The following is a 23,292-nucleotide window of genomic DNA, read 5'->3' as shown; positions in this document are numbered from 1 at the left end:
GAGCAGGCACTTTCAAGTTGCTCTTCCTCACTCAAGTCCATGCTCTTCACACATTGTGTGTCTTCTCTTGTGTCTTTCTAGCTCTCTTGGCAAATGCTCGCAGCCCTACTCTACAAATCAAGGTAGGTTGAAGACAAGGCTACGCATCTGACTCTCCTTTGATCAACAGCTCAGATACCATAGCATGCCCAGCACAGGGAAAGGGGCTGGACACGCAGTTGGGGCAATCTGATTCCTGCTCCTAGATCTCCTGTTACCTGCATGATCGGGAAGTTGCTTTTCTCTCTGGAGTTGCATTTCTCATCTAAAATTAGTGGGAGGTGGGCTTGAAGATGCTGTGTGCTCGTACAGCAGTCGTATTCCAGGACTTGCTGTTGCTGTCATTGGACTTTCAAAGTCACAAGACAGGCGTCTTTCGGGAACCCTCAACCTCCTTCCCCTCCATAACCCAAAGCCATGCCGAACACTTAGATTTTTAAAAATAATTATGATCAATGCCAGCCAGTAGAGAGAAGGGTATATTGAACTTTCCTAGACCCATCACACAGATTGAACAATAGCTTACCTTTTCCCACATTGGTTGTGTATGTCTTTGTGTTGAAATTTTAAGTTCATTATAAAGATTTTTCACTCCTAAATACTTCAACAAATTTCATTTTCCTGTATGTCATATAATTTCACTCCTGATACAATGAATACTAATTTCTTCAAATTATCCAATAACCTGTTCATGCTCAAATTTCTCCAGTTGCCTGCAAAATATCACAGCGAGCTTGAGACAAGCAGGATCCCACTGGTGTCTGCTGATGCCTTTGGTGGTTGTGTCTCTTCATTCCCTTCTAATCATGCAGTTACCTCCATTTTTTTTGTGTGTGTGTGTGTGTGTGATAACATTGACTTAATGAGGTTTTCAAAGAAACTGGGGCTAGTTCTACCAACTTTCCATGAGCTCATCTTGACAGAGGCATGGCCTGGGTCCAGAGGTTTGGCTCCTTGGCATCTTGTGTTCAGTCTCATACCAGGTTTTTCCTTAACTGGACTTAATTTGGATTTGAGAAGAGAGTTTCTTCGCATTGCTGGATTAAGGATTCCTTCTCAATCAGCCATGGCTTCTGAGGGAAACAAAAGCAAATCTGGTTCCTACAACTAGAAAGATTTTCTTCCTCTCTTGAAAGCAAGTGTTTCACTAGGAAACAGGCAAAGCATTGCATTTAGAATATCTCAGAAGTGTACATTTCAACAAGGATTACACTGTTGATAAAGAATTAGCTTTCCCAAGAACAGCTTCATTCCTCAAATTGTATCTTTAATTTCAGACTTACCAATTGCAGGTGCATTAGCAACAATCTTAATGGACTTAGGCTAAGATGGACGGTCACTGCTGCCTTTCTGTTAGCTGGAAGATGTTGTCTTATGAGTTGTGAGCATCTTGCTACACTTTGCAACCAAAGTTCAAATGATGTGAGAATTTATAGACAACCAGGGCTTGAGTGTGTAATCCACGGTGATGAGCATTCCAACAGTGTAGGGCAGCCATGGAGCAAGTGGGGAGAAAACAGTGTCCATCCAGTAGAGGCCTTTACTTAATCAGTGAGAGGTAAGCAAGGCAGGTAAGACTTATTTCTGATGTATCTGGACTTCAGACTTCCAGATCTTCTGTGGAATACCTGAAATACTCCCTGACCATCAGATATAAATTAAGAAGCTTTAGTACTTCTGTAGGGCAAGTGAATTACTGGCCAGGCTTTTTACACCACTAGCCTCTATGGCTATCACCTGAGGTCTTGATTGTGCTAATGCTGGGAGCATGGGCATGGGGCATGTGTGCCTGGTTGTGGACCCCTGGCGTGTGGGTGTACGCGCATGTGTAAGTGTGCACACCTGAGCCTAGAGGCTAGGGGTGGAAGGGCGGCATCACATGGACAGCTACTACAGGATGGCGAGAAGAAGTGTTACTACAGAAGAGGTGAGGCCAAGAGAGAACACCAGAGAGTTCAGAGAAAGAGCATACATATTCGCTGAGGGGCCCAGTTGCTGCCAGCCTCGCAGCCCCCCTGCCTTGCCAGCCTACAGGTTCGCCACTGCAACTTTGATAAAACCAAGGGTTCTTGGCAGGGGTGCCCCATGAACTGGGCTTGGTGAGTTCTCTGAGATGATGTAACTGGGGTCTGGCAGATCCTATTTCCAAGTCCAACCTTGCTGTCCCTTCTAAAGTTCAGGTGTCTCGTCTGTGTGTTAATGGAGTGCCATGTGGGCCAACATCGACATCCAGTGATGTGTTTGTATATCTCATGAATTCATGTTCCTATCCCACTAGGAATCATCTGGCGTGAGGAATTTTGACCCAAGGAGAATGAGAGCAGAGGCTTTTGCAGGTGCCAAGTGTGGGAGGGAAAGCTGAGGGCTCTAGGGAGTCTCCTTCAGCTTTGAGGCACATCATCTGGAGTTGCTGGTGCTCAGAAGCTGAAAGGGCTGCTTTCCTCATCACACTGAAAGTTTACCTTTGTGCCTGGGGGTCAGAGCGCGGCCCTTGTGGGCTGACCTACACGGACTTCCCCACACGTCTGCACAGAGCTCAGTGTGGCCCTGGTAGAGCGGGGATGGCAGAACACGAGGCCTATTTTGACTCTCTAAGAGCTCATGCCTTGGGATCCCCACAGAGAGAGGCTTGGCAGGAATACCAGTTTCCCCCAGAGAGAACCAGGGACTGAAATAAGGCGCCAACTTCATGGGTTTTCATGGCAACCGACCCCGTGGGGTGTCAGAGCTTGACAAGGATGGCTGTGAGTGTAGATGAGCCACCCCAGCTCCCCAGAGATCCGGTAGCAAGGGTGCAGGGGACCCTTAGGGCTAACATTACAAGTGCTATTGTTGGTTTGAGTCTATTTGCATACAGATACGTTGGATGTTCTTCCTGGAGATAGATTCATAGGCATTTGGCCTAATGCAAAAAATTGCCTTGGGGAGGAAATGAAATAAGGAAAGCATCTAACACAATACTTGGCACAAAGCAGCAGCGGGACAATCGTTAGCTCCTCCATGTTTTATTTTTATCCCCATCTCCATGGAGACATATAAAATCTGCTTTTGAGGGTGAACTCCTTGGGTAAGTGTTACCATTGTTATGTTCATTGGTTTATTTATTTTGCTGACTTTTCCATACAAAAAAAACCATTTTCTTAATGCCCTTTTGATTCCTTCCCACTGTTCTTAGAAACAATGGCAATAACAACTAAACATGGGTGGCCTTCCATAAAATTCCATAACTCTGAAATGGAACTGGTAAAATAAATGTGTCCAATTTAAAGCCGTAAATACACTCCCATATTCTTGTTAATGCCACTTCGCCAGCCTGACTGACTTTCTCTTCTCGTCATGCAAGAAGCTAAGGTAATTTAGAGACACTCATGCTCTCTTTGTCACGCTGTTGACAAAAGGCTCAGAGAAAAAAGTATAATGCACCTTTGTTGAAAATAAACACAAAAAAACCCTTAAGACATGCAAAGCAAGGTCTACAGTTGGGTGCAAAATTTTCAGCCTGAATAAATCACATCTGTTCATTCCTTAGTGCCAAAGAAAAACCAGGCTATTGAATGGGGTGATTCTTTCTACCTGTATTTCCCAAAAAAGGCTTTGGTGATCTTAGGAATCAGTACCCTCTGCCACGCAGTCAGGCAGAAATTGCCCAGTGAATATTAATTGCGGGAAAGGATAATTTCTTATAGGTCTGAGCCCATTTAGTTGGAATGATACAATTGAGCCCCTGAGTGCACTGAGCAAGTGCAGTAACTTCTGTATTCTGGTGAGAACGCTCTAACTTACAATCTCTCCTGTCCCCTCCCATCCCGGGGAAGCTCCTGTACTTTCAAGGCAAATTCCATCCTGTCTCACCCCCTGCAATGGAGCAAAGCACACATTTCCCATGATGCTTCTGCCTCGACATTTACTTCTGTGAGGACGCCTGTTGGACATTTCTAGATTTTTATTTTCCTGTCTCTCTCTGGAGCGAGCTTGAAGGGGCCCTTATTTCTCTATCATTCTATCCCCAGAGCTGATCTCAGTTCCTGCCTGCAGAGACATGTTCAATAAATGTTTGCTGAAGTAATTCATAGACTCTCAGCTTCCAAAGCAAACATGTGTGCTCATTCTAGTAAATGGGAGTAGTGAGGCAGATAAAACCTTAACATTTAGTGGAGGGGTTGGGGGTTGGCACAGGATCACACAGTGAGCAAGCAGGGGCCAGAATCCAGAAGTTCTAGACAGTCCAAGGGTATGACTCTATGGATGTTAGTAGTTCCTTTAAGGAAAAAAAAAAAAGGATTGCATTTCCGAGTGGTTGGTCAGTTTTCTTCTTTGTAAAACTTATTTTGTAGATTCCAAGACTAGATATGGTGATCAGTATTTCCCAGGCAAGTTTCCCCGTTACCTGGAACCTTTACCTGGTACTCCCCCCAAAACACACTTTGTTGTTTTCTTAAGATTTATTTATGCATACAAGAACTGGGGTGTAGATCAGAGGTGCAGGGGTTGGAGGATTCACCAGAGACAGAGTGGGGAGTAGAACAGGCGGATCTACTAAAATCCACTGCTGAGGGGAGCAGTGGGTGAGACAGGGAGACAGGACAGGTCTGCCGCGTCATGTGGGTCAGCTCCCTGGTCTGCCAGGATTGAACTCGTGCTGCAGAGGCTGTGGATAGCTTCATAGTGCTGTGCTTAACCCCTGCGCCACCAGGGAGTCCCCCAAAAACACACTTTGGAGAAATAGTTGTGGTAGGCGGCATACTGCCCCTCCCAGATATTCAAGTCACAATCCGCAGAAGCTTAAGCTATGTCATGTTACAGGACAGACAGGGACAAGGTATCACATAGAATTAAGGATGTTCTTTCCAACTGGCCAGGGAGATTCCCACATGGCGAAAACTGTGTGAGACTTCTGACCTACACCCAGAACTGTAAGGCAATGGACTTGTGTTGTTTCAAGCTACCAAGTTTGTGGTAATTTGTTACAGCAGCTCTAATAATTTAATACAATGGTTCTTATGTCTCCAACTGTACATCTACTGGGCTCCCACATAATTCTGGGCATGCTTTATATTCAGGACTATATTATTTGCATTCATGTCTTCATAGTGAGCTGAAATGGTTCTCCTTATTCGTGTACAGTGATTACTAAAAATCACATTTTCTCCCAGCTGTATAATGCTTGCAGAATCCCATTCTTTAGAAGCAAGACACTGGGACCAGCCTGCATTCTTTTTCTTTTTTTTCCCAACTTATTTGATTGTTTATTACTTCTAGTAAGGTCCTTTTATCAGAATTTTTCCAGGTTCTAGTTTCTTTTTTTTTTTTTTAATTTTCTTTTTGTATATTTTTTACATGATTTTTTAAAAAGGATTTATTTTATTTATACAAGAACTGGGATACAGGCCAGATGTGCGGGAGGGTGAGAGGATTCACCAGAGACAGACTGGGGAACAGAACAGGCAGACTGACTGAAATACACTGCTGAGGGGATGAGCGGGTGAGACAGGAGAGGTCTGCCGCGCCATGTGGGTGGCTCTGCGGCCTGAAGGGATCGAACCGGCACTGCAGAGGCTGTGGACAGCTTCACAGTGCTGCGCTCAACTGCCTGTGCCACCGGGGTAGGCCCTTTTTTACATCATTGTTCATTTTTAAAAACTTACCAATGAGTTTGAAAGCAGTGTTGATTTCAGTTATGTTATATGTTCCTAGGATTTATTTCTCTCTTAATTGGAAGTTTGTATCTTTTGTCCACCGTCATCCAATTCCCTCATGCCTCATACTTCCAGAGTATTCTTATACATGTATTTATGGTTATAACCTCTAGTTCTTACTAAAGAATCCTTGATAAATTATATAAGAATTCCCTAACTCATAGTAATCTACCATTTTATACAATAATAGCAACTGAAAACCACAGTCAGTTTAAGACAGTGCTGACACCCATGGATGAAGATAGTTCCTTTCAAATTCTAGGTCCTTTCAAATTATAAGACTTTTAATTATTTAATTAAGTTCTTTTAGGGGGAAAAAACCTTAAAAAATGTGCACTGTGGTGACAGGGTGAAATAATAAATTCAAGTTTTCAGCAAACTAAAAACATTGCCATTTCTAGTTTATAAAAAGAAATAATTGTGACCCTTAATAATTCAAAGTTACTAAAAATTATTTCCTCATTATACATGAAAATGAAATGTAATGTAATTTTACCTCTTATGGAAGACTTAGAGTTGAAGTTCAGATAAAGACTGAGTAGTTTTTCAATATGTTTGTCTCAAGCAATATTTAGGACATACCTATGCTAAAATTATTCAGTGTTTATTTAAAATATAATTTAACTAGGTGACTTACATTTAAAATTTTTATTTTTCATTGTGATAAAAACATAACAAAATTTATCATCAACCATTTTTAAGTGTACAATTCAGAACACTTAATACACAGAAATATATTCACACTGTTATGCAACTAATCTCTAATTTTTTCATCTTGTAGAACAAATTGTGCATCTATTAACTGAAAAGTCTCTTTCTTCTCCTCCTTGGTCTTGGCAATCACTGTTTTATTTCTGTTTCTATGAATTTGACTGCACTTGGTGCCTGCACATTGGAACCATACAGTGTGTGTCACTGATTTATTTTACTTAATATAATGTCTTCAAGTTTCATTCATACTGTAGCTTGTCAGACTTTCCTTCTTTTTAAGGCAGAATAGTATCGCCTGGTGTGTATTACCACATTCTGTTTATCTGCTATCCATTGATGGATACTTGAGTTGCTTCTATCACTGATCTATTGTATTGGGTTGTTGGAAAAAGTCATGGTGAATTTTTTCTTTGAAAAACATAGAAAAAAAGGTGTCATGACTTTTCCAACAACCCAATAAATAGTGCTGCTATACACATGGATGTTACAAATCTCATAGAGATACTGCTTTTACTTCTTTTGCATTTATATCTAAAAGTGCTTCTGCTATATCATATGTTTTAATTTTTTGAGACCCTCCATACTGGTTTACATAGTGGCTTCGTCATTTCACATTCTTACCAACAATTTCTAAGGATTCCTGTTTCTCCATATTTGCCAGCACACTGTATTTGTCTTTAGATGTCATGCAAGTGGGTTTTAGGTGATATCACTTTGTGCTTTTATTTGCATTTCCCTAATAATTAGTGATGCTAAGCATCCTATTAATTTTTGTATGTCATCTTGGAAGATATGTCTATTAAAATCCTTTCTCATTTTTGAATTGGGTTTTTTTCTTTTGTTGTTGAGTTTTAAGAGTTCATTGTATATTTTGGAAATTAGGCCTTGACCAAAATGATCTGGAAGATACCCTCAAGCATTTGCTCCTTTCTGCGGGTTGTCTTTTCGCCTTATTGATTGATTCCTTTTATGCATAGACATTTCAAATTTTAATGTAGTCCAGTTTTCTATGATTACTTTTGTGGTCCATGATTTGGTGTCATTTCCAAGAAATTCTTTCCAAGTTCATTTTTGTGAATCTTTTCTTCCATGTTTTTTTCTAAGAGTTCTGAAGTTTCAGTCCATCTTGAGTTTTGTTTGTTTGTTTGTTTTGTATATAGTTTGAGTCCATTTTCATTTTTTTTTAAGTCTTTTTAAAAAGATTATTTATTTATGCATATAAGAATGGGGGTGTAGGCCAGAGTTGCAGGGGGTGAGAGGACTCACCAGAGACCAAGTGGGGTACAGAACAGGTGGATCTACTGAAATGCACTGCTGAGGGGAGCAGCAGGTAAGACAGGAGAGGTCTGCTGTGCCATGTGGGTAGCTCCTTTGTTGGGAACTGAACTCAGGCTATGGCAGTGTTAGCCCTGAGACTAACCCCTAGGCCCCCGGGGAGGTCCATTTTCATACTCTCGCATGGGGTATTTAGTTTTCTCAGCACCATTTGTTGAAGGGACTTTTCTCTCCCTGTTGAGAAGTCTTATCTGTTGTGTTGAAATCATTTGATTGTATATATCAAAATTTATGTCTGAACTCTCTTCCATTCCATTGTCCTATATATGTCTTTATGTCAGTTCCACATTTTTTTATACTGTAGACTTGTAATGAGTTTTGAAATCAAGAAGTGTGAGACCTCTAACTTTGTTCTTCTTTTTCAAGGTTGTTTTACCTATTTGGAGTTCCTTGAGATGCCATAAGAATTCTACCAGGGCACTTTCTACTTCTGAAAAAGATTTTCCATTTCTACAAAAAATGCTACTGGGAATTGACAGTTATTGCATCAATTTGTAGACAGCTTGGTGTAGTATTGGCATGTTAACAACATTAAATGTTTTCATTTATTTGTGTCATCTTTAATTTCATATACCAATGTTTTGCAGTTTTTAATACAAGTCTTTCATCTCCTTGGTGAATTTTACTCCTTGAATGTATTCTATTTAATGCTATTGTAAATGGAATTATTTTCTCAATTTCCTTCTCAGGTTATTCATGGTTTGCAAATAGAAACACAACTGATTTTTGTATGTTAATTTTTATGCAGAAGTTTTTTTGGTGTAGAATCATTAAGGTTTTCTGCACGTAAGTTCATGTCATCTGCAAACAGGGACAATTTTACTTTTCTTTCTTTATAATTTTGATGACTTTTGTTCCTTTTTCCTGCCTAACTCCTCTGGCTCAGATTTCTAGTACTATGTTCAATAGATGTAGCAAGACAGGATTCCTTGTCTTGTTTCTGATCTTAGGGAAAACTTTCACCCTTGAGCATGTGGGCTGTGGATTTTCCTGCTTCTAGTTTGTTGAATTTATTTTTTATTATTTTTATTATTTAATTTAATTTATTTATTATTTTATTATCATGAATTTTTCTTTCTTTTTTTTAGTTTTATTATTTTTTGTCAGATGCTTTTTCTGCATCAATTGAAATGATCATATGTTTTCCCTCTTCGTTCTGTTAATGTGGTGTATTACATTGATTGATTTTCATATGTTGAACCATTTTTGCATTCCAAGAGTAAATCCCATTTGGTCATGGTGCATGATCCTTCTAATGTGTTGTCGAATTTTATTCACTAGTGTTTTGTTGAGTAGTTTTGCATTAATATTCATCAGGGAGAGTGTCTATGTATTTTTTTCCTTGTAATGTTTGTCTGGTTTTAGTGCCAGGTTAATGCTGGCCTCGTAAACAAGTGTTTTCCTGACCTCAACTTCTTTTTTTGAAAAAAAATTTGTATAGGTTGGTGTTAATTCTTCCTTCTATTTTTTGTAGAATTTACTGATGAAACTATCTGGTCCTGAAATTTTATTGGTTGGGAGGTACTTGGGTATTGGTTCAATCTCATTATTATTTATAGATCTGTTTAGATGTTCTACTTCTTCATGAATCAGTCTAGTAGGTTGTGTGTAAGACTTTATCATTTTCTCTAGGTTACTGAATTCGTTACTGTATAATTGTTCATGTATTTGTTTAATCCTTTTTATTTCTATAAAGTTTGTGGAAAGGTCCCCCTTTTCATTTCCAATTTGAGAAATTCTCTCTTCTTTTTCTTAATCTAGCTAAAGGTTTGACAGTTTTGTTCATATTTTCAAAGACTGGTTTCCTTGATTTTTTTCTTTCTTTTTTTTTTTTTTAGATTTCTACTTCATTTATTTCCAGACTAAACTTTATTATTTCCTTCTTTCTGCTAGTTTTGGTTTAGTTTGTCTTTCTCTTTCTAGTTCCTTAACGTATACAGTTAGGTTATTGATCTGACATCGTCCTTCTATTTTAATGTATGTGTTTACAGTTATAAATTTCCACCTTAAGCACAAGCTTGTGCACCTTACATTTTTATTTGCTAAATATGGCAGCACTACAAAGGATTGTGACTTCTGTGTACTTCTTATTTTGCCTTCTCACTCTCTCACTCTGGGGATACCAGCTGCTTTGCTGTCAGCTGCTCTCTACAAGTCAAACAAGAACTAAGGAAGATCTCAGGCCAACAATGAACAAGGAACTGACTCCTGTTAAGCTCTTGAATGAACTTAAAAGTGGATGGACTCCAAGTTGAGTTTTAGCAGAAACCAGATCATACCTTGACTCCTGCCTTCTGAGAGATCAAAACCAGAGTAGTTAGCTTAGCCATGTTTGGGTTACTGAACTACAGAAATAACTGGATAACTAATGTAACTTTAAGCCACTAAATCTGAAGGTAATTTGCTCTGCAGCAATAAGTGACTAACACAGTATCCTAAACTTTTCCTTAGGTGCACAAGTCTACATAACTTTACTTCTGTGTATAATTTTCACAACCTTGAAGATATTACCTTAACCATATTCAATATGTTGGTTACTCAGGGACATGAATCAGAGTCTGGCATAAAATTAGATCAATTAAATAACTGACTAAATACAATAAAAATGCCTTACAAGTAGGCATTTTATTGGTAATAAAATATATTTATAAGAATCTTATTGGAACTACTAGAGTAGGTATTCCTGCAATTTCAACAGAAATTCATCACACAATATTTATGGTGTTTGTTTACTGTGCTTGTCTCAAATTAATGAAATTAATAAAGGACATATAAAATCATTCTTAAATCCTTGCAGGTATTGATTAAATAAATTATAATGTATTTATTAATCAGTGGAAGACTGTAATCATTCAACATGGAAATATATCCATAAACATGGAATTTTGTTCACTACAAAATATTAGGTGAAAAAAAAGTGAATTCAAATTTTGCTATTATAAATAATACTGTGATAAACATATTTGTAGCAAAATATTTGTATGTATCTAAGGTTGTATTAGTCTGAGTTCTTCAAAGAAATGGAACCAACACAATATAAATATATATGTGTGTGTATATATATATATCCAACATAACATATAAATTTATTTTTTTCTCCCGTGACTTTGCAAATTCAGAAGCCCAGGATCTGCAGGAGGCAAGCTGGAGGAGAGCTGGGAGAGTGAATGATACAATTCTAGCCCAAGTCCAGAGCCTTGAGGACCAGAATAGCCAACATGGTCATTCTAACTCAAGTCTGAGTGGAAGGCAGAAGACTGATGTGCCAGTCAAGGACAGTCAGGTAGGGAGAAGGAATTCTTTTTTACTCAGTCTTCTATTCTATTCAGGCCTTCAACAGATTAGGTGAGGCTGACTCACATTGGGGAGGACAATCTTCTTTACTCAGGCTACAAATTCCACGGCTGTTCTCATCCAGATCACCCTCAGAGACACACCATAAATAATGTGTAACCCAATATCTGGGACTCCCTTCACCCAGTCAAGGTGACACGAAAAATTAGCCATCACAATGATTTTTATTTAGAATGAATTCCTGGAAGTAAATGGCTGGGTCCAGTAGATGCCACTTTTTAAGGGCTATGTCTTGGTTTAATCCATTTCTGGCCATTCTGGGTGACCGAGATAATGGATGTCACCCCTCCCCAATGTCTGCTGGAAGCCCTGCATGCTGGCAATACAGGTCTCATCAGGAGGGGACTCATCAATCCTCTCGCCTTCACCCTCCCTACTTGCCTCTGGAAGGGCTAAGTCTCTGTCATTCTGCTTCCCTGCTAAATCTATCGTTAGGCGGTACTTTTTTTTTTTGAACATTATATCACTGACAGCTTCTGTGTCAAATATGTGTTTACCAGACACAATCTTTGCTTAAAAATCCACTGGTTTTTTGAGTGTATGGTTAACAGAACCCAGCTATTTATATTCAGAGGGAGACTCACCTGACTTTATCTATAACTTAATTACCATAAAGCCCTATGTGTAGTCTACAGAGCTGCATAAATTAATAATGCTGTAATTGTGGGGTTCACTTACCCGAGATCCTGACTGCCCTTCTCTGGAGAACCAGGTTAGCAAACAGGCTTTGAATGAATAAATACTCTCATGGTGGACTTTTTTCTCCCTGAAGCATGGGCACCCCTCCCCCTGTTTTATGTCCCCTTCACTCTCCTTGGGGCAGTCTGGCATTCTTATAGCTACTGTTTCTCCTCTGGGTGGCTATTGAAATATCCCTCTAATATTTCTCCATTATAATGCGAGCCGTCAATAGCACAATGCCGGGTGCGCCTGCCTTTCCAGGACGGAGCACAGAGCTATTCCATTACCCTGGCGTCCATCAGGACAATAAGCTACAAATCTTTTTCAGTGCAGAGCCAGACGTGGCTGCCTTTGGGCTAGAAGCAGGAGCGGCTGAATGTTTCCCTAGTGTGGGGAGAAATCAAACGCGAGAATTCTGGTTTCTTCTGCATGTGTTCTTTTAAGGAGAGGCAGCGATCAGAAGCCAGCAAAGTTTTCTTTGGTTAAACGATGCAGCCAGGGAGATTGCACCAGTCCATTAGGGACAAGACTCCAATATGTGCTTAATTTTCTTTGGAGGATTTACTAATGATTGGTGGGAGCCGGCTCTTATTTATTACTTACTCTTCTTAATAATGAAAGAGAGACCTATGTTGGGTGTGCAGCCTGCTGATAAACTCACTTGGAGCAATGACTGGCAACCATGGATATTTTGCATCTTGTGCTATTGGGGGTGGGGAAGGTGAAATGGGAGGGGGGAAGTTCCTGAAGTCTATTAAGAAATTTGCAGGCTTTTAAAGCCAGTACCACTTGGCCTCCAAGGTTTATGCTGATAGTGAAATGTGTGAGGTGTTAAGTGTTTTATTATTTTTTGAAGAATTTTGAATATATTTTACCACAACAGGAATGTCAAAATAAATTCCAGATGGATTAAAGAGTTAAATATTTAAAAACCTAAACTGTTAGAAAATCTAGAAGAAAATAGATGTGAATATTTATCAAAACTTCTATGGGGAAGGGTTTTCTGAGCTTAGAATTACTGGAATAAATTACTGAGGATGTGATTGATAGATCTGACTCCATACAAATTTAAAACTTGTATACATCCAAAAAAATCACCAAAGTCAAAGAAGCAATAAAAAAAAATCTACAGATAATGATGTAGGAAATTCTGCAAAGGATAACTCTTTAATAAACATAGCTCATATAAATTCAATAATGCAAATACCCGGTCCCCCATCAATATAGGGAGAAAGGACATAAAAAGGCAAAAGAAAAATATGAAAAATAACTGGTAAATTTTAACTTTACTAAGTATCCAAATAAATGTAAATGCTCTTCTCCCCTTTCAAAACTGCCCAATCAAATGACCTGAGTTTGAAATGAAATAATATCTAATGATGATAATAAGAGTATAGAAAAATGACAACACCTATGTATTGATAGGAGAAATTTCACAGATAATATCCATGTTAAAAAGAAAATGAATCCTCACGATAAAAACATGTATTGAAAAGCATTGGAAGGTTGATTTTATACAATGGGCATTTAAAGGATTAAGAAAATATTCTTAAGTAAAATATTTTCTTTGATAGTTTTCTAGTGTTTTCTAAATTCTCCATAGTAATTTTTTTTAATCCCAAGTCTCACCAACGTCTGCTGCCTAGTACCATGAAGCCCTCAGCCAGCTCCCTGCCTAATGCTAGTTAGTTCTAATTCCATTCTTGGATTCGAAGCCCTGAACCCTGCTACCCATGGTACAATAATAGCTCCCTTTCCTATCGTTAGCATGTCAGTCTTTTCTGACAAATTAAAGTCCTTCCTTTTTGTCTTTGACCAATAATCTCTCCTTAAAACTGAGTGTTTTACCCATAAACCTACATTTAACCCTAGTTTATGTTTTACAACTTTTGAAACTTTACTGCTAATACTTGTTCTCTCTGTGCCTCAGTTTCCCCATCCTCAGTAATGATATCATCCTCAGTAATGATAACTCTAAAGTGTTGTGAGAATTAATGAGAAAATATAAGAAAAAGCCTTATAAGTCTTGATGTATTGTGTCAGTATCACTATTGTTCTAATAATTATTTGTTTATTCCATCTAAATTCAAATATCTGAATTATGGCCTCAAAAGTACCTCAATATTTTCTATCCAGTTCTTCCATGAGTCTTATTATACCCAGTCATCCTAGACTGGAGGACAACTTGACTGTGGTTCTTATTTGAGAGTAGAAGAGTGTGTCAGTGCTGCAGCTTTGGGGAGAGTGTGGTAGAATGCTCTGTGTCCGCGGTTATGGGTGAAGCAGATGGTGGGGGATGGGAGCACGAGTAAAGTAGAATGATCATTCCTGTGCTCTAGGAAGGAAGAAATATTGGGCAAAACTATAGGGAACCAAAACAGATACTGTGCAAAATCAAGGACTCTAAATTATTAAGGGGAAAAGCCCATGTTGCCTGTTCTAAGGATTCCTGGCCAATCTGTGAGCATCAAAGCAAAGTAATCAAACACTCAAAAGTTTCTTATACAGCGAGAGATTCAAAGGGGGTAGAGAGAGGGGAGAAGAGGAATAGAGAGTAAAGAAGGATTTCAAACTACAGACTTCAGCTCAGACTCTGAAATCACCCACCCCCTCATGGGCATCCATTCCATCAGCTGGGCAGGCCCCAAAGTGGAGTGGCCAAGGCCCAAAGCAGTTCTGCCAGGAGACAAACCCAAGAAATCTCCTGGCAAGAAGCACAAGCAAGAGGTTGTGTAGGACCCAAAGAGCTGGGCAGAGGAGAGAGCTAAAGTGTAAAATGTACCACCCAAATTGAATCCACATGTTCCAGATGGTGGCTGCCATAGTCTCTCAGAGTGGAACTGTTATAGGACAGGGAGAGGGGCAGCCCAAACCCCGCAAACCTGCCTATTCTAAATGGGTTCTGCCATCCGCCGCATCAACACAAAACATAGGAGACTTTAAGGGGAAGGAACTTTAATAAAACTAGGAAACAATACAGGTAAGGCAAAGAGTCTAGTTTCTAAATGAAGCACCCAAAGTTACCCGTCCCCTCGTGGGTAAAAGTCCATCCAAATGGGATTGGCCCAGAGCAAGGCCCCAAAGCCTGCTACAAGTCTAAAGCATCTTCCAGTGGGGACCCACAGAAAAGGGTCAGAAACAACCAGACAAGCCCGGAAGGAAAAGAGCAAAATCAACATCAAGATAAAAACTGCCATTGTCACCTCCCCATGGGTCTCACCCACATCTGTGTCACCCAGTCCACAACCCAAAGACAAGCGCAGTTTCTTCACATGTCTCTAGGCTCCATGCGCCTCCTCCAGGTCTCCTGGCTCCATCCTGCTTCCTTCCTTAGTCTCTTCTGCAGCTTTTCCTCTTCCTGCTCAGCTTCACCCTCCCTTGGGTGGGGCAGGGAACCTGGAACCTCCCCCTTTCCTGGGGACCACCCTGTTACAATCCCCCCTTTTAGTTTTTATTCCACCATATCTATGGTGGCACAGATCTCAGGGTGTAGTCTTAGGAGACAGTCTTTTTTTAGGGTTACAATGTGTGTAAGAGAAGTAACAATTAGTCAGCAGCATTGTCCATGAATGTCCAGTATGACAGTACCCCTCTCCCTGTCCTATAACAGAACCATCCCTGCTTACCAAAGAACTAAAGCCAGAAAAGTGAAGAAAGACCAGGAGAAGTGTCTGCTGTTTTCATTGCTCCTGCCCTGTTCAACACAACCAACTGCCCCTTCCTCCCAAAGTCCCCAGCCAGGAAGGCCAGTTCACGGCATGGAGTTGTAATGCTAGGTGCCCGAGAGGTTGGAGGTGTAGGGGTAGGGTGGGGAAGGTGAAAGGGGGTAGGACCTGTTCAGGACATCGTTTATGGACTCAGAGTTTGCTCCTCACTCTCCTTCCAACAGGAGGTTTGAGAGCTCTTTGCTTCTCAGTCACCTAATTTGTCCTGAGCTGGTAATGACCTTGATGCAGATGGTCAGTCCATCTCTTCTTAGAGTGATAGATTGATGAATTGCTCTTTTCTGAGTGCCCCAACAACAGAAGAAATCATCCCAAACCTCTCTGGGTTATTCTAGGTTGGCAAATAATCAAATAAACATCAAACAGATTGATTAGAGAAAAAATTAAAAAGAAGTTTTAATTATAACAGTATACCTTCTGTAGACATGGGAGAGATCCAGTGTGAGGAATAATTTTTCATTTGACTTCAGATGCCATCTTAAGTAGCTTAGCTAACACAAGGGCGCTTGGGGAAGTAAGGAGACCTTTAGTTAAGGAGTTTACTGGGGAAGGCACAGCAAACAAAAGGTATGCAGATTTAGTTCTGCCTTTTCCATTGGAAAGAAAAAAAGGAGATTAAGTTTTCCTAGGAGAGGCCTTTACCTATAAATATCAAAGCAATGTCCACCCAGCCTTCAGAGACCCTCCCTGAAATCAAGCCTTTGCAAAAAAGACATTTTGGGGTGACAGATTTTTGCTCCCCTATATGACCAAGATGTACTAGGCAATTCCCTGATACCAGGAGCCCTTCCAGGTGCTGAGGTCAGAGACCAGAAGAGGAAGACTCACCAGTAGGCAGATTGTTGAGAGCAACATGGCGTATGTTAGACTATGTGTATGGTCAAGTGTGCCAGAGAGCAAGTTTCCAAGTCTGTCTTGGACATGGGGGAGAGTGGGGGACAGAGGCAGGATGGGGGTGACTTTATAGATGGAGAAGCCCTTGGAATTGGGATTTCACAGGTGCAGAGTTTTTTTCCTGACGGTTGGGAGAGTTAGAAAAATTCTCTGCAGGGGGAAAATTTTGTGCAAAGTCTTAGTGTTGTATAGAATTATAGCATAGGGTGATGATGACTCAAGATTCTGGAATGCAGTGATGGAGACAGTGTGGAGGCAGAGGGTGAGGTTGGCAAGGGCTTGGCATGGGAGACCATGATTGTCATGATAAGAACAGGCAAATCTATAATTTATGGTCCAGAAAATTTTTATCACTCACTGATGCACATTTTTCAGATCTGGACCTCAAACTATTTGTGGTGCTAGTCCTCCTGTGTGGAGGGAGTGGATATCCATTCCTCTTAAATCCCATTTCCTGCTTGTATGGAGAAGCCCCTGTCTTTTCTTTTTCCACATGCACATTTCTTTTTCACACTGTCAGTCATCTTCACTTTGCAGGCAGAAGTTTATCATTCCCTAGAAGAAGTATGTAAGAGGTCATTTTCAGGTTGGCATCCCAAGGTGGTTTTAGAACTCAGCTGCCAAGGACAAAAAGCTTGTGCCCCAAATTCCTTCAAAATACCTCTATGGACGCATAGTCTCCAATGGGATGATACCTGGAGATGGAACCTTTGGGAAGTAATCAGGTCATAATGTTAGAGCCCTTGTGCATGGGATTAGTATCCTTAGAAGAGACATGGCAAGAGATTGCTACCTCTGCCTTGTGAGGATGCAGCATGAGGACAGGACAGCCATCTGCAAGCCAGGAAGACAATGCTTATCAGAACCCTGATCTCAGACTTCCAGCCTAGGAGAAATAATGTCTGCTGTTTAAGACATCAGTGGTGTCTTCAGCAGAGGAAGAGATCAGCTCGCTTTGACCCTGATCTACAGTTCTTTCCTCTGCAACCCACAGTTACGTCATGCCGTGCACTGAGTTATGACATTCTAGTTTGGTGCTTACCTGGTCTGGCTTTTCTTTTGAAGGACAATTTGTTTGATGTCTCCTTTGTAATTTGTCCTTTATGATGATTGTCAAGGTGACAAATAATTGCTGGTTTAGAGTCTAGGTTACCTTTTATTTTATTTATTTTTTTAAAGATTTATTTATTTATTTATACAAGCACTGGGTACAGTCAGAAGCGCGGGAGGGTGAGAGAATTCACCAGAGCCAGAGCGGGGAGCAGAGCAGGCAGAAGGACCGAAGTACACTGCTGAGGGGAGCAGCGGGCGGCAGGAGAGGTCTGTGCGCCATGTGGAACCCTCACCCTGTGGCCAGGGATCGAACCGGCGCTGCAGAGGCTGCGGGCAGCTTTGCAACCTAGCGCTCAAGCGCTGCGCCACCGGGGAGGCCCCTAGGTTACCTTTTAGATCATTCCTATACCTATGAGCTTGAGTCAATTTCATTCTTAACCAATGATGTCTTCAATATGCAATAGAATCGTGATTCTCATTTTGGGATAATTACTTTATAGTTTCCAGTTATATTTTATCAGTTAAAGAGAAGACTTTTTTTTTGATATAATGAGAACAAACGGTTGAAGAAATGCTCCCAAACTATTAATATGGATGCTAAATTTTCCTTTCCTTTAACCAAGAAAAGGAGAGTGTAGGAAGAAAGCCTGTGTAATACTTGCAATAGGACACATAACCTAAAGACCATTATTTACATAAAATGCTGCTTTTTGCCCAGTATTTTAATGAACATTGAATTAATAAATAGTAAAGTTAAAAAGGAAAGTGAAAAGCACTAATCTATGAACAGATTTTAAACACCTTAATCATAGCATTTTCTCCCCAGTTATTTTATTTTTCTCTGTCCACCAAAATTTCCCTAGCCTTTGGAAAAGGAATTGGTCCCACAATATTTTGCAACAGGCACATATGAACTATCCTTAAACATATTTCAGGTAATCTATAAATAGCTCAGTAGCACAACGCTGCTGCTGGGAGACAGTAAAGCAAGACAAACTCCTGAGATCAAAAAACCTGTCAGAATATTTCAGGAGAAGAAGTTGGATCTGTTTAGGTTGAGTGATCTGTCACATTGGGTCTGCCTGTTGGGCTTGCTAGTCTGGCTGCTGGTGCCTTTGGAGATATTTCTCTGTGAAAAATGGAGAGTGGGAGCTTAGTTCTGCCACCTACCAGCCACGTGACCTTGGGCATGGAATTTTTCTATGAGCCCTGGTTTTCTCATATGGCAAACCTCAAAAGACTGCTGCAGAGTCTAAACGAGATACCATGGAGACGCACAGCGTGTGCCCAGCAGGTGGGAGAAGCTGAATAGATGGATCCAGTGAGGCTTGGGACCTGGGGGTTGGTGGGGGGAGCTGGTTTTCAGGTTCATGTGCCCTGTGTACAAATCCTGTTCCCCACCCCATGAGGGGTGAGTTCAAGCAAGTTACTTAACATTTCCAAGACTCAGTTTCCTCATTTATAAAGTGGTGGTAACAAGTGATAAGATGATGATAAAGGTTTGACATTGTTTATTAAACAAAGATTTATTAGTATTGTCAACTAGGCAGTGTTCTGGGCACGGGGGCTAAATACTCCATAAGATTTTCCCTTTTAGCTGTTTTGAGGAAATAACTAACCAATCCAAGTAGAGATATTGCTGAAATACTATACTTTTTCAGCAACATACACTATATGAAGTACATTATATCATTCAGTGGTAAATAAGTATTTCATAATAGAAACATTAAATATTGATTTAGCCGAAATTGTGATGTAACATCTGCGTTGGGAGGTTGGGGATGGAAAGTGTGTATTGGGTGTGTGTGTGTCTCTGTGTATGTGTATGTGAGTGTGTGTGCGTTATTTACAAAGGTAAAAGATCCTTCTTCTGAAATAGGAAATTGTGGGAAAAACTGAAAGCAGCCAATCCATATAGGTTCCTTCTTCCATAGGTAGAGAATTTTAGCTGGTAGTGAGGTTGCCCAGAATAAACACCAGAGTTCCCAGCCTCACTTGTGGAGTTGTGACTCCATGTTCTGGGCAATGGGATAGAAATGGAATGGAATTGATATCTATATCTATCTATCTATCTATCTATCTATCTATCTATCTATCTATCTATCTATCTATCTATCTTATCTATCTGTAAATATATTCTGAGTTTTGTCCTCATGGGGAAGAAACACGTTTGTCCCTTCCCTTTCCCCTGATCCTGCTGGATGAGATGTGGTCATGGTGAAGGTCCTCTTCTGCCATTTATTTTTTATCTACTTTTAAAGTTTATTAGTTATTTGAGGTGACATATTTTATATCACCATACCTGATGCTCAGCATTTTATAAGAGAAATAAGCTTTCAATTGAATGCTCTGCCCCTTCAGTCTCCATAATGATATCCAAATCAATATCCTGATCAGAAAACAAAGGATAATGTCTGAGGTTGAGCAGTCAGAAATGAGTGCTCTAAGGTTGTTATTTAGAAATTTCAAATCAAATCCTAGAAGAAATAGTTAAAGGATTTGAAAGATCTGGTCACTAGGAATTCTGAATTTATAGGGCGGGTGGAGTAGGGAACCATCATTTTGAATTGTGCATGAGCACTAACACAAGTTAATACTACATTTAAATGAAGTCTTTCACACACACATATGCACACGCAATTTATAATTTGTGATTGCCGCCCCCTTCGATGAAATCTATTTCCACACAGAAACTTGTGATTTAATATATTTTAAAAAACAACACTTAGCTACCAGGAGCCTCATTTGAAACTATCTGACAAAAGTTTGATCGATGACATCACTCTTATATTTGTAATCTCATAGCTTAAATATAAGACTAGAGAGTGACTTCAAAACAGCCAAATTATTACATGTCAAGAAATTTGAAAAGAAGTGTTTCAATGAGATTGGGGGGGTCACGGCTGCAGGGGTAAATGAAGAAATGACTCTTAAGGACATCGTTTTTTGAGCTACAAACCTGTCTTCTAGATGTGTGACTGTGATTTAAGAAAAATATATATGACCCACTTGGGACATGGACTGAAAAATGTCGCACTAGCCTTAGCAATGTTCTAGGAGATGAGAATGTTAACCAGACTATTGGCTCATGTGACGCTTTGAAAGCCCCACAGCCTAACAGATCCAGAATTTTTCTGTGAGTGTCTAGATAAGCAGGACATTTAGGAGTTTAGAAATGATAGAGGCAATGTGGACGCATGGATGAGTACTTGTGTCAGAGGAAGCGAACCTGACAGTCCTGCAATATTAGCTTTGGAAATGTCCCAAAGGTCATTTCTTGCAACTAACACTTTTTGTGGGCAAAATGAGGCCCAGTGGCTATCGTTAACCATGCAGGTTCACTGTGAGGCTCCAAGGCCCTTCTCTAAGACAAAGGAAATGAACCTGAGAGGCCACAGAGGGAGGGGACATAGCAGAGAAAGAGGACAAGGCCACGCTTGTCTCACCCCGGAGCAAGCCCTTGGTCCTTGTGTCAGGCCTGTCTGAGGCAGGGCTGCCGGGTGGGAGGAGTAGAAGAAGGAATTGGCTGAGAGATTGAAGTCTTGATTTTATAAAGATTGGATCAAAATGAGCCCCACAGAGCTCAGTGACGTTGCTCTGGTCTGAAACCAGTCCACAAGAACCAAGGAATGCTGGAAATGTGGCCCGAGGGAAGGCAAAATAATGAGGTCTAACCAGGAGTGTTGATCTCACTGATGGAACAAAATAAAACCATTGCCTAATTGTAGCTCAGTGAGTTAAACCTGTTCGACAAGTTCTATTTGTCTACACCCCCTCTCACTTATAGCTGGGTCTCTTGGAGAACAGTGGGTGAGGGATCCTGGCTCTCATGGAGATAAGAGAGAGTAGTAGAGAAAGTTGAATTCTGCTTGCTAGTGTTGAGTTTGAGGGACTCATGGACTAGCTAATGTAAATGATGATTAGAAAATATATTATGACTTTTGGGGGAGGGGGTAAGTTAAGGAGAAAGACCTGGGATGAAGATAAAATTTTGAGAGACATTCGATTGTTGATGGTAACAGAAATAATAGAAGGTGATGACACTTCCTAGGGAGAGGTGAGCACAGAAGGGTCTTTAAATATCTGAAAGAGAGATCAGGGTTACTCTGCTTTGGTATTAGAAGGCAGATGTGGGCAATGAAAGGAAACTTTATAGGAGACAAATCTTTTTTGGTAATATAACGTGACCTGAATTTAAATGGGAGCTGACATTTTAAAAAGAATATTAGGAAAAGTGGTTCATGGGCAAATATCCACCTAGCCTAGTTCTCCCAGAGAGTTTAGGGCTACATAAATGTTTCATTGAAAAAGTATTGAATTTTTATCATGTGCCAGATACTATGCTGGGATTTGGCCACACGATTTGAATCAGGCAATTAGCTTGGAATCAAGTGTGGGAAACAGACATATAAAAAGATACTTATAATGCAACCAGCTGCACTTGGCATAGCACACACCATTCTATAAGATAGTCATTGCCATGAATATAATATTAATGCATTCTATTTATTTATTCATATATCTCATCGCAAACACAATTAAGAATCTCATTCTTCTCAGATACAATTTATGAGCCCAGTGAGAAAACGTTGTAAAGAAAACACATTGTTGTCCATAACTGATATTGGGTTTTAAAAGACAGAAGTAGAATTAGGTCATGGGATTCTGTTCTGCTTCTGTGAGTGCAGAGAGAACACAGGTGCCTATGTTCAAGACAATTTGTTAAATTAAAAAAGAGAAGGAAGAATTGATGCTGAGATATGCCTAGAGGTTAAACACACCTAACTACTTGTCCTCTATTTGTGTCAATATTTAGAAAATAATTGGTTTTCATGTGATGCCTGCATGTTTATTGGTTAAAAGACTGGGAGAAACCACTTCCAAGTGGATCTGGGAATCCTACGTTGGGTTTTATGTAACTTGTTTGAATTTAGTGTGTGGATAATGATAGCTATCTGGAAATAGGACATCAGAGACTTGCGCTTCCCACCAAGACCTGTGTGTATGGTGTGGAAGGAAGAGGTGAGGTCATGGGAGGTAATATGGGATAGAAACAACCAGAGGGTTGGCTGTTTTTAAGACAGGAAAGGAGGAAGGAGTAGATATGAAGTACCATGATTACAGGTTAGTAGTTCCTAGAAAATCAGAAATACTTGGGTCTCATTAACAGAAGTATGGCATGTAGATCAAAGGAGGTGACACCCCCCTGGTATTGTGATCTGTGAATCTGTGTTCCACGCAACAGTGTGTATAATTCTGGATGGCACAGCTGAAGAGTACAGCCAAGGAGGAACACAGCGATAAATTTAGTCATATAGATGAACCAATATGGAATATGTGCATGAGCATCCACCCTCTGCACGTACTCACGTGTGCCCATGCAAGCCCTCACATTATGCACAGTTCAGCAATGCTATAAGGCAGGTGTCAGTGATAAAGAAAAATATCTTTTGAGCATGGTTGAAAAAGCTGAGAGTAGTGCAGAGGCTTCAGAGCAGGAAAGATTGGAATCACGGAGACCAGCAGGAGCCCGTGACCATTTCAGAAAAAGGTGACTCGTTCCTGGATCATTGCAGCAGGACCAGGAGAAGGTGATGCCTTTGAGACAGCCCTGAGACTTGCTTTTGAATATTATGTAGCATTTTGTCATCTGCAGTAGAAGAAAGAGCCTGGAACAGAAATTTGGGAAATAAATACAGATTCTGATTTGTTTCTACCCCACCAGGCAAGATGTGCACCTTTACAAACATGGTGAGCCTCAGTTTCCCCATCTGCAAAATGGGGCAGCCAGGGCAGATGACAGT

The 23,292-nt window shown here is 40.3% G+C and overlaps 1 long non-coding RNA gene across 2 annotated transcripts in view; it reads left to right on the top strand.

Annotated features, from left to right (window-relative positions):
* The window catches only part of LOC129144780 (uncharacterized), a 252,545-nt gene that overhangs the window by 32,560 nt on the left and 196,693 nt on the right, over positions 1–23,292 (top strand). For both annotated transcript variants that reach the window (XR_008549368.1, XR_008549367.1), the window contains exon 2: positions 10,901–11,064. This is a non-coding gene — a long non-coding RNA (uncharacterized LOC129144780). The remainder of the gene's footprint in view (positions 1–10,900; positions 11,065–23,292) is intronic.

Source organism: Talpa occidentalis, unplaced genomic scaffold (assembly GCF_014898055.3).
Source record: "Talpa occidentalis isolate TD23 unplaced genomic scaffold, MPIMG_talOcc4v2.1 talOcc4.6, whole genome shotgun sequence".
Lineage (NCBI taxonomy): Eukaryota > Metazoa > Chordata > Mammalia > Eulipotyphla > Talpidae > Talpa > Talpa occidentalis.
The sequence above is the reverse complement of the archived record's forward strand: the minus strand, read 5'-3'. Positions and strand labels throughout refer to the sequence as shown.